The 13,026-nt window shown below is 38.7% G+C and overlaps 1 pseudogene; it reads right to left on the bottom strand.

Moving 5' to 3' along the window:
* The window catches only part of LOC118803161, a 51,566-nt pseudogene extending 41,307 nt beyond the window's left edge, over window positions 1-10,259 (bottom strand).
* Window positions 10,260-13,026: the final 2,767 nt, after the last annotated feature.

A 13,026-nucleotide genomic window follows, 5' to 3' on the forward strand; every position in this document is an offset into this window, starting at 1 on the left:
TTTTATTGTTCTTGAATTGCTTCATGTGTAATTGTCATGTTGAATAAAAATTATATTGCAGGCTACTCACAATACGCAATTAGCTGCATGGACATTTCACCATGTAAAGTCAGCCTTAGACTGGATCACGAAATCATCTGGGATCACTCTCATGTACTGCATGAGGAGCTATTGCCCTAAAGAAAGTGTTTTAGGATGGCAAATTACAGGAGAATATTTACAAGCAATCTTATTTTCTATTCAATATCAACACTAAACAAGCTAGGAAATAGAAGACTGATGTGGACATACACACAAGTATGAATATGAGCCAGGCTATGGGGTCTTAAAAATGAATGTGCATGGAGTGTTGTCTAATGTGTTTTTATGTATTAACTTGCTATCTACATATGTATTTTTAGAATGGTTGTATTTTCTAGTTTTTAGATTGTCTGAGCTGGTTTGTGCAAGACAAGTTTTCATGACAATGGAATAAAATACTATCTTATCTTCTCTTCCATGGCAAAAAGTATGTGGACACATGAAAATCACATCCTTATGTGCTTGATAAACATTTCATCACAAATCTATGGACATTAATATGGTAAAAAAATAGTATAGATAATTTGCCAACAAGTACACATTTTTAGCTTCAAGCATCTGCTGGATGCAATACTATATATATAATTTTTAAACCTGTGAGTTTTTATTATTTATATGAGTTTAAGAAATGTGACATTTTCCTTACTTTTTCTTTTTTCTGTACAGTTATATTGCTAATTTAGTGAATTTTGTATGTACTAAGGACATGGAACCTGTTTTCATGCGTGTGGGCAGAAATAACTTTGTTTATACAAGGGAAGAGCTGCTAGTGCTCTGAACAAAGGGTCGCGCCAGAACAATGCACCCCATTTCAGAGGAGCTATCGGGGTTGCAGAGCCAGCGCTAGACTAAGAGCATGGAGAAATGCTGGAGGTATAAACCATCTAATCCTTCAGTGGTGATGGGGAATGCGAACTCTTTGGCCAACAAGACAGATGGACTAGCGGCACTGGAGAGATAAGCTGGCAAGGATGCAAGTTGATTCACACCTGGTCTCCTGGATTACTGACTACCTCACTGGCAGACCTCAGTATGTCAGGCTGAAGGACTCTACATTAGAGATGGTAGTCAGCAGCACAGGAGCACCATAAGGGACTGTACTTTTCCCCTTTCTCTTTACACTGTACACCTCAGACTTTAAGTACAATGCTGAGATGTGCCACATGCAGAAGTTTTCGGATGACGCTGCCACTGTGGCATGTGTAAGGCGAGGGCAGAAAGAGGAGTACAGGAACCTGGTAAAGGACTTTGTGGCATGGTGCCGTAGGAACAACCTGCTACTGACCAAGACCATAAATGGTACATATGGACACTTACTGTACATATTGCACTTTCTGTAGTCCCTATCACACATCTTACACATCTGGACACTTTATTTCAGTACCAATATATGCACATATTTATTCAGTATTGTCATTATATGCCGTTACCTGTGCCTCCTTGTACAGTCATTATTGCACTGCCTTTTTCATCTCAGGTTATATATCTTATTGCAGATTTTTGTATGTTTATTTGTATATGTGCCTGTAGATAGGATTTTTATTTATGTCTGTAGATTAGATATTTATTCTTCTTTTTATATCGTTTCATCGTTATTATTATTACTGTACTGTGTTGTGTGACTGCTACTGGCTGCTAATTTTCCTTCAGGATCAATAAAATATCTATCTATCTATCTATCTATCTATCTATCTATCTATCTATCTATCCAAATAAGAACTGTTCATCATCTGTCAGTAAAGCACTGTATAAATACAACTAGTTGAATTTATGTTCCCAGCAGGACTCTGATTAAATATAACAACGACAAGCCCTGGTTTATTGCCAGACTGAAACAGTTGCGCCGGTCTAAAGAAGCAGCATTTAGGAGTGGAGATTGGGCTCTGTACAATCAGGCAAGGAACACACTCAACAAAGAAATCAGAGCTGTTAAAAGAGCTACTCAAACAAGCTGAGTAGTATGATGTCCACAAACGAGCCATCACCCATCTGGAAGTGCCTGCAGAACATCACCAGCTACAAAAGGACACCAGACAATGGGCGAACGTCAGCTGGCTGATGAGCTTAACACCTTTTACTGCAGGTCTGAAAAGCCCAGCTCCACACACCCATTTAACACAGATTCACACCCTCCTGTCATTCAGCCATCTATTCAGCCTGCCCTGAAGATCTGCAAGAAGGACGTGCATTGAGTCTTCAGGAAACAAAAAGTGAGGTAAGCACCAGGACCAGATGGTGTATCACCCTCCTGTCTGAGGACCTGCACTGACCAGCTCGTGCCAGTGTTTACAGCGCTCCTCAACAAATCACTGGAGCTGTTTGTCATACCTTCCTGCTTCAAACACTCCACCATAATACCAGTTCCCAAGAAAGCAATCATCACAGGATTGAACAACTAAAGACCCGTTGCTTTGACCTCTGTAGTCATGAAATTCTTTGAGAGACTAGTGCTAACTCATCTGAAGAACATCACAGATCCTCTGCTAGACCCCCTGTGGTATGCATACTGGGCAAACAGGTCAGTAGATGACACAGTGAACATGGTATTCCATCTTACTCACCAACAGCTTGAACACCCAGGAACTTATGCAAGAATTCTGTTCTTGGACTTCAGCTGAGCTTTTTAATACGATCATCCCAGGACACCTGGCCTATAAAGCTTGATTCTGGTTCTGATTATTAAAATTTAAATACAACCCCATTTCCAAAAGAGTTGGGATGCTGTGCAAAATGTAAATACAAACAAAATGCAATAATGTGCAAATAATTGAAACCCTATATTTAATTGAAAATAGTACAAAGATAACATATCAAATGTTGAAACTGAGAAATTTTATTGTTTTTTTTTTTAATGATATGCCCATTTTGAATTTGATACCAACAACACGTTCCAAAAAAGTTGGGACGGGGGCAACAAAAGGCTGGTAAAGCTGTGTAATGCTAAAAAAACACCAGGTGGTTGATTGACAACAGGTCGGTAACATGATTGGATATAAAAGAGCATCTCAGAGAGGCTGAGTCATTCAGAAGTAAAGATGGAGAGGGGTTCACCACTCTGTGAAAGACTGTGTGGGCAAATAGTGCAAGAATTCAAGAATAATGTTTGTCAGCATAAAATAGCAAAGAACTTTTGCTTTTCATCATCTACTGTACATAATAACATTAAAAGAGAATCTGGAAAAATCTCTGTATGTAAGGGACAAAGCTGAAAACCAGTATTTGCTGGCCATGATCTTTGGGTCCTCAGACGGCACTGCATTAAAAACAGACATGATTCTGTAGTGGAAATCACTGCATGAGCTTAGAAACACTTCTGAAAAACACTGTGAAAACAGTTTGTCGTTACATGCACAAATACAAGTTAAAACTCTAAAACACAAAGAAAAAAACGCATATAAACAGGATGCAGAAACACTGTCACCTTCTCTGGGCCTGAGCTCATTTAAAATGGACTGAGGGGAAGTCGAAAAGTGTTGTGTGGTCTGACGAATCAACATTTGAAGTTCTGTTTTGGAAATCATGGACACTGTGTCCTCCGGGCTAAAGACCACTCAGCTTGTAATCAGTACACAGTTCAAAAGCCAGTATTCATGATGGTATAGGGGGGCATTAGTGCACATGGTATGGGTGACTGGGAGATCTGTGAAGGCACCATTAACGCTGAACAATATATACACGTTTTGGCAATATATGCTGCCATTCAGATGACGTCTTTTTCAGGCCTTGATTATTTCAGCAAGACAGTGTAAAAACACATTCTGCATTTATTACAACAGCATGGCTTTGTATTAAAAGAGTCTGGGTGCTAAACTGGCCTGCCTGCAGTCCAGCCCAGTCACCACTGATAACATTTGGCACATTATGAAATGAAAAAATGACAAATGAGCCCCAGAACTGATGAGCAGCTGAAATCCTATATCAAACAATAGTGGCAAAACATTTCACTTTCCAAACTACAGCAATCGGTCTCCTCAGTTCCCAAACGCTTACAGAGGTTTGTTAAAAGAAGAGGTGATGAAACACAGTGGTAAACAGGCCCCAATCCCAACTTTTTTGGAATGTGTTGTTGGCATCAAATTCAAAATGGACATGTATTTTTCAAAAAACAATAGAATTTCTCAGTTTCAACATTTGATATGTTGTCTTTGTAGTATTTTCCTTCAAATATATGGTTAACATGATTTGCATATCACTGCATTCCATTTTTATTTATATTCTGCACAGCATTCCAACTTTTTGGAAATGGCATTGTACAGTTAAAACATAAAATTGTATTTGCCAATATTATTAGTTATTGGAATTTTTTGCCTCTTAATATTGACTTCAGCCATAAAATTATATATGTTTGTTACTCCTGTTTTATGTTAATCATGTTAGTGATCATCATCAAAAATGTGGCCTATTAGTACCGCTTTAATACAGTGCAGGTGCTCCCCTGCAACTAGTAGGTCAATATTTTAGTAAACTCACATTTTTTTGTTAATAGGTTATGATTACTGTACTGTCTGTAAAGTGCCATTGTGATTGTGAAAGGCACTACATAAATACAATACTCTATTATATTATTAAATTTCATTGTTTTAAATACAGTTTAGAATCCTTCATGAAGTGTGTGTGTGTGATTTGACTGGATCTCTATCGAATTTAGCCTCATATGAGGGTGTTTGGCTGAGGTGTTTACCATGAAGATTCCAAAAACCTTTTCTTGTGCTGACGTTGTTTCCAGAAGCAGTTTGGAGCTCAGTATTGAGTGCTGCAGCTGTTGACAGATGTTCTTAATGTGTTATATGCTTCAGCACTCAGCTGTATCATTCTGTGAGTGGTGTGGCTCACTGCTTCACGGCTGAGCTATGATTGCACCTACACATTTCCACATCACAGTGACAGCACTTACAGTTAACTAGGACAGATCTAATTAGGCAGAATTTTGATCAACTGATATGATGCTATATTCTGACAGTGCAATATTAAAAGTCACTGAGCTCTCCAGCTCAATCAAGTTATCTTTTCCAGCACATGCTGCCAACCTGACTCAGTCAGAGAGGTTTCTACTTTACAACATCCAGAAAATCTGACCGTTTTTCCCCAAGGAAGCTACCCCACACACACAGACTGAAGACCATCAAACTGTTATCATTGTCATACTCTTGTTAACAGAACCGTATACTGACACTTTGTTATCTATGTATTTCTGAATATTACTGAATATCAGATCTTAATAATTTTAGGTTTACTTCAAAATCTAATTTACAGAATTCTCACCTGAGTATCTCCAGTTTACAGTGTGAACTCTTCAGCCCAGCAGAGAGCACCTGCACACCTGAATCCTGCAGGTCACTGTTACTGAGGTCTAATTCTTTCAGGGGAGATTTTGCTGAATGAAGAGCAGAGCAAATAGTTTCACAGGAGTCCTTGGCGAGATTACAGCCAGTTAGTCTGCAAAGGAATAATAAACACAGCACATAGAACAGTTCAAATGGGGGAGGGAGATCCAGTGTCACAGGAGTTAAGAGTTTTTTCAATGACCCGATCTTTTGGTTTTAAATGTGGGCCAATGTCAAAATCTGCAGTAACCGCACTATACAACACAGAATTTTCAGTGTGCTAATGAATGTATTCATAAAGTCACCATGCTGGTGATTAGAGCACCAGTCTCTCCATACCACTGTAGTATTTTTGCATTTTTTTCTATGGAAAACCCAATTTAAACAGATAAGTTAACAAGCTAATGCATAGTAATGACCAATGTTCAGCACGTTTGGGTGCCAAAATAGACATGCTACACTGAAAATAAAATCAAAAATAACTTATTTCTTATGTGAAATCATATTTGGCTTTGTTTGTCACTGTGTTTGTGTGTGTGTGTATGTATATATATATATATATATATATATATATATATATATATATATATATATATATATATATATTAATGTTTTACATGTGAAAGCATAATCATAAAAGAATCAGAAATTCAGTGTTTAAAAAAGGAAAAAAAGAAAGGGAAAACATAAGGTTGAAAAGAAATACGTAGTTCTGAAAGAAAAAAGATTGTTCAAAGTTTGGTTGAGACGTAGAGAGAAAACATGTGCTCAGTACAACCTATTCTTAAGTAGGTTTGTCAGTTTTTGTTTCATTTTCTTCTTGATTGGATTTATGAGTTCGTTTTATGAGTTTGTTTTATTTTCTTTTGTGATTGGTTCTCATGTAAAGGGGGCAGGAGAGTATGTGCGTGCATGAAGGCATGGGCAAAGAGCAAGAAAGAGAGAAAAGAAAAGAGCTCACGGATGGTAGGAGTGCAGCAGAAAATAAATAGTTTACTTCAATGTTTTTGGAGTAAAATAGGCCTACTACCTGCGCTAAGTGTCAGCCAGACAGCTTTTATGCTGTGTAGTAACGTTCCTGCAAAGTACTGTCGAGTTAATACCTTAGCTTTCAGTGTGAAAGTTAGCTCAGCTAGAGTACTTTGGAAATTGAGCTCAGAGTACAGATTCCGCCATAAACTACCGGAGAGACTGTTTCCTGCCTCAGGAGAGAGCTTCTGTGAGAGACAGGGAGAGAGAGCCAGAGTCAAGCAGCCGGTGCAGTTATTGTTTTATGGCCACAGTGTTCTCAAGCTTTGAAACAGGCCTGCGACAGGGTTAAAGACTAAACAATTTGGGTTGAGTTTTTATTACAGAGCGCTCATAGATTGCAGAAAAATTAGTACACACTCCCACCACAGCCAGAGAAACTTTTGATCAGTGTGGGAGCTGTTTACTGATTAAGTTTGGAACTTGTGGTTGTTTTTGTACATATTTGCACAGCACAAGGGAATATTTTAAGTTCTGGAAAGAAGAACCTCTGTTTCAATGCTAAGTTCTTGACAGCATGTAGTCCAGCACAGACTAAAGTTTGGAGTTTATATAGACAGATATAAGTAATCAGAGAAATAAATATTTTGTTTTCCAAAGAAAGAGCTTTAACTTAACTCTCAAAATATTAAATATTTTGTTTTTCAAGGAAATATCAATAAATATGTGTAAGCCGGGACATTCATCAATAGCTCACAAAACCAAAAAAAAGGCACCACAGGTGTATATTTGTCTCATTTTTCATATATAGAATATATACGATGTAATATTACATCACTCTACCAAAAAAGAAAAACAAACAAACAATGTTGCTGGTAATATGCAGGTTCAAACACGAATCAGTGCAATAAGGCCTTATATGCCGGTAGGGGGCGCTGTTACAAACAGAAGACAAAACTATTCAGTCAGAGTTTATAAAAAGGCTCCATTTATCAAGATTGTGAATCTATTAGATATTCTGTAACTGTCAGCATAAAACAGACAGCATGAGGAGTTCACACACACACACTCAGCGGTGAGGCCTAATGTTGGAGACAGAAGATCAATGATAAGAGTCAGAGATTAATAAATAACCTCTGTCTGTCTGAAATGATGATCAGTGTCTTCGAAGACAATACATGATAAGCTTATTCATACTGACCTTTTGACCTTTTTGTAATATACAGCAAATTTGTAACAAAGAAGTAAAACTGCGAGAAACTCTGGAACCTTTTTCACAGTTTTAATCAAGTGGGGTCAAACACGCCTCTGATTTTTATTCATTCATTTTATCCATTTCACACCAAACCACTCTGAATCTCTCTGATTACATCTCACACACTGAGCTGTGGGGGAATTTTGAAAAACGGTGGAATTCCCTCTCATTATAAGCAGATCTTCTATCATTGATATAATACTATAATACAGAATATACTTACTGGCCACTTTATTAGAAACATTGTCAGCTACAGTCTCTAACTGTATAGTAGAAAGGCAGAGCTACAAGGTTTACATTCTGGATACTAACTAACGAAACACTTATTTGTAGATTTTTAACTGATATGTGGTCAAATATTCCAACAGTAAATGTTTCATTCATTTAGATAAAACACTCACCGAGCTTTCCTGCAGACAGTCAGAGCTGGGATCAGTCTCCTATAACCCTCCTCTGATGTGTTGTATTTCTTCAGGTCCAGCTCATCCAGAACCTCCTCTGAGCTCAGCATCATATAGGCTAGTGCTGAACACTGTCCAGGAGAGAGTTTCTCCTCTGAGTGTCTCTCTGAGTTTAGATACTCCTGAAGCTCTCTGGAGAGAGACTGGTCATTCATCTCAGAAAGACAGAGGAACAGATTGATGGATCTCTCAGTGGAGATGATGGATCTGTCAGTGGAGATGACGGATCTCTCGGTGGAGATGTGATAATTATCTCCTTTGATTAAACTCTTGATGTGCTGTCTGGTTCCCTCTGAGCTGTGCTGTGTTGGGGTCAGTAGACCGTGTAGGAGTCTCTGATTGGACTCCAGTGAGATGCCCAGCAGGAAACGGAGGAAAAGATCCAGGTGGCCATTTTGACTCTTTAAGGCTTTATCCACAGCTCCCATCAGCAGATCATCCAGTAAAGCATTTTCAGGCCTCCATCTGTGTAGTGTTTTACTGTACTCCAGTAAAGCATCTTCAGGCCTCCATCTGTGTAGTGTTTTACTGTACTCCAGTAAAGCATCTTCAGGCCTCTCTCTGTTTAGTGGTTTAAATGTCTCCAGTAAAGCATCTTCAGACCACTCTCTGTTTAGTGGTTTAAATGTCTCCAGTAAAGCATCTTCAGACCACTCTCTGTTTAGTGGTTTAAATGTCTCCAATGAAGCATCTTCAGACCACTCCCTGTTTAGCGGTCTAAATGTCTCCAGTTCCTCCATGTTTTTGCTCTCATAGCAGAGAAACACATAAACAGCAGCCAGGAACTCCTGAAAGCTCAAATGAACAAAGCAGTAGACCTTCCTCTGGTGAAGCACACATTCCTCCCTAAAGATCTCTGTGAAAATCCCAGAATACACTGAGGCCTCAGTGACATTAACGCTGCTCTCTCTCAGGTCCTCTTCATAGAACATCACATTGCCCTTCATCAGCTGTTTGAAAGCCAGTTCAGCCAGTTTCAGTATCATGGTTCTGTTGGACTCCAGCAGGTTCTTTGGGTCTCTCTCATCTTTCTCCTCATACTTCTCGTTCTTCATGTTGGTCTGAGTGATCAGGAAGTGTGAGTACATTTCAGTCAGAGTTTTAGGGATTTCTGTATGAGGCTGTTTCATGATTTGCTGAAGAACAGTGGCTGAGATCCAGCAGAAGACTGGAATGTGGCACATGATGTGGAGGCTCCTCACTGTCTTAATGTGGGAGATGATTCTCTGGGCTTGGTCTTCATCACTGATCCTCTTCCTGAAGTACTCCTCCTTCTATGGGTCACTGAATCCCTGAATTTCTGTCACACGGTTGATATATTTAGGAGGGATCTGATTGGCTGCTGCTGGTCGGGAGGTGATCCAGATCAGAGCAGAGGGAAGCAGCTCTCCTTTGATGAGGTTTGTCATCAACACACCCACTGATGATGTCATGGTGGTGTCAGATACTTTCTCACACTGTTCAAAGTCCAGTGGAATTCTGCTTTCATCCAGACCATCAAATATAAACACAGCTTTGATCTGATCATAAATCTCTGAGTCCAGATCTTTGATCTCAGGATGGAAGTCACACAGAAGTCCATGAAGACTGTATTGATCATCTTTAATCAAGTTCAGCTCCCGGAACGGAAGCAGAAACATGAAGTCTACATCCTGATTGGCTTTTCCTTCAGCCCAGTCCAGAATAAACTTCTGCACAGAGACAGTTTTTCCAATTCCAGCGATGCCTTTAGTCAGAGCAGCTCTGAGCTCTGGCTCTTCTGGTCTGTGATCTTCTTCTCTTTCTCTGAGTCTGTCAGCCTTCACAGCTCTAATGTTCTCTTCTAGTGTTTCTCCTTCAGGACCTTGTAGAGGTTTAAAGATGTCTAAGCAGTTGATTGGAGAGTCTTGTAAGTGTCTCCTGGATGTTTTCTCCATCTGTAGAACCTCATGTTCTTCATTCACTCCTTCACTCTCTCCCTCTATGATGTAGAGCTGAGTGTAAATCCTGTTCAGGAGGGTTTTATTCTCTTCTGTTTTGATTCCCTCAAATAAGCTCTCGTACTTGTTCTTCATGCTGGTTTTGTGTCTCTGTAAGACTCTGTGTAGAACATCATCCACTTGGTAAGAATCTTGATTCAGGTCTCCAGTTTCCTCCAACTGAGTGTTTATCTGCAGTGCAGGTTCTGTGGAGCTCTGCCTGATGGGGTCAAACACAGTAACACAAACATCAACACAAGTAACTATAATAACAGCTCACAATTCAGCTCACTGGTGAAACTACACCGTCACATGTAATGTTTTCATGTAATTATATCTATGTCCTATACTCTCAGAAAAACGGTACTAAACTGTTGAACCCTCAAGAGTATGTTTTCATTGCCTTTAGTTATGGAACCTAATTAAAATTAAATTAAAATTAGATTATTTGCAATTACATTGACTCTATACACCTTCTCTGCACTCCAGGCATTTTATTCTATTGTTCTGTTTTAGAACATTAGGTTAAAAAAGTTAAAATGAAAAAAATAAGGTACAAAGTTGGACCGTAAGACAATTGTTGCACCTTTGAGAGTACATTTAGATCGTTTGTACACTGCTAAACAAAAACGTACCTCCACAATAGCTTTTCTCTAACAGTGTATACATTCACTAAAGGCTGCCAAGATGAACTTAATGTCTTGCATCAAGAAACAAACTGTGCTCCAAATGCTAAAGGCTGAATAAGCACATACACCTTGATGCACTGCTGGGTAGCCCTAATAACATGTTTGTGAAGACATTATATTGTGTTCAGAGGTTTCTAGTCTATGTATGTGCTTAACAATCTCAGAATCTCACAATTCACTCAGGGAACTAAGAACCTCTGACTGGGTTTCTTTTGAATGTTTCTAGACTGAAATGGAGCATTAATAATAGTTTTACATTCACACATTTGTAAATAAATGGTAAATGTATAATGACTGGTTGTCTAACATACATTGTTTCTAGATTATATTAATATTTTTCTTCTGTAACATTCTACAGATTATTTATAAAGATGATCACACCATACTGTCAGTGGCTGGACTTTAAAGTCACAGTCATAGAACAACAAGAACTGTTCAGTGTTCTATATTCTAAACTTCTTCATCTGTTCACTGTTCAGTGTTATAGTACAATAACTCACTCTGGGTCAGAGGGTACAGACACACAGCTGGGTTCTCCTCCTCCTCTGCTGAATTTAGGAGGAAGAGGCATGGACCGGTCACTCTTCATAGACACAGAGCTGGGTTCTCCTCCTCCTCTGCTGAATTTAGGAGGAAGAGGCATGGACTCATTACTCTTTACAGATACCAGGCTGGGTTCTTTAGATCCTGCACACTTTAACCTGATAGCGTGATAAGAGGTGAGTATTGAATAAATACTCTATTTAATAAAATTCATTTCGTCTGAACAAAACTGAGAAACATTTTAAAGAATATTTTCTTGTAATACATTTTTTATTTGTTCTTTTTTATAATAAGTGCAGATATAAAGTTACTCACGTTGGGTCAGAGGTTCCTCCTCCACTGCTGGAGTTCCCCATCATGGAGCTGTTACTCTGGTTGCTCCCTGATAACTATGCAGACACACAAAACACACACAGGATGTTGAACACACTCACTGTACGATCATGAGTTTTTTCTCACTGCAGTATCATGCACTACTTGATAAATAAATAAAACTGCAACATTTGAAGTGAACATGCAGTAAGAGTGTTTCATTATTAAGATCCATATTCAGAGGTGAGTTCTGTTCACACAGTGAGGAGAAAACACTGAAATCACACACATCTGTATTCAGACTTCAGACTTATGTACCCAGTATATCTCTGTTCCGTCAGTTGCACATGCAAGTCTGTTATCTGTGATTTAGACTTTTCTCTTGTGTGATATTCATTCCTGCATCACTATCTGTTTATTATAACCACAATATTTCACACAGAGGTTTGTTTTTAGCCTATACTGAATACAAACACAAACTATGAAATGCCATTTGATACTGATATTAAACATATGACATTACAAAACAAATAATCTGTCACGCCTCCCTCCAGCCCTGTAGTTCACAACGTCCACCAGTCCATTCCTGGACTCCATTTCCCAGAATCCCCCAGGGTCACGTAACACTTCACATTCTGCCATCCACCAATCACAAACCGCTCTCAAGATCATTGTCCTCTGAATACTGAATTGTTCTCTGGATCATTGTTGTGAACTGTTGCACCTGAGTCTAATTACACCTTCCTTATAAAGAATCTTTGTTTTTCCAGAACTGAGCAGTTTATCTTGTTTGTGGTTCTCGGGTTTATGGCCCTTTTTGTCCTTGGACTCTGATTTTTGGCTTTGTTTGTTGTACTTTCTCTTACTGGTTTTGGATCTTTGACTGGCCCTTATTACTCTTCTGATGTCCCTGTTGTTTGGTGTTTGTCTTGTTCTGGTTTTGACCAATGCCTGATCTTTAACTACATATTTAGATCGCCCTTTTTGTATTAAAGCCTCAGAGTCTAGTTTCATCCAGCAGTGTCTGACTCAGCCTGCCCTGTACCATAATCATATGAATAAATACAGATATAAATAAAATAATATATTTGATCTACAACCTTTTGTTATTCATTTTATTAGAAAAATTAAATAATAAAAAGGGATGTATTCACCTGTCTGTACCAATATTTATGGTGCACAGTCTGACATTCTCTCTGTTTGAGAGTATGCTGAGCGCATTATGGCTGCCGCTTGTGGTAACACTTTACTGTAGGTGCTGTTCATAAGGCTACATGACACCTACATAAGCTTGTCATGACAACTGACATAACCCTACATAACTGTTTATAAATGCTTATTCCAACAGGCGTCATCTGTCATAAAGGCTACTTTAGCTAACTTTGATTAGAATTGGCAAATGTAATCTTTATAGCGAATGATGTATGTTGGAAT

The sequence above is a fragment of the Colossoma macropomum genome, unplaced genomic scaffold (genome assembly GCF_904425465.1).
Source record: "Colossoma macropomum unplaced genomic scaffold, Colossoma_macropomum, whole genome shotgun sequence".
Classification (NCBI taxonomy): Eukaryota; Metazoa; Chordata; class Actinopteri; order Characiformes; family Serrasalmidae; genus Colossoma; species Colossoma macropomum.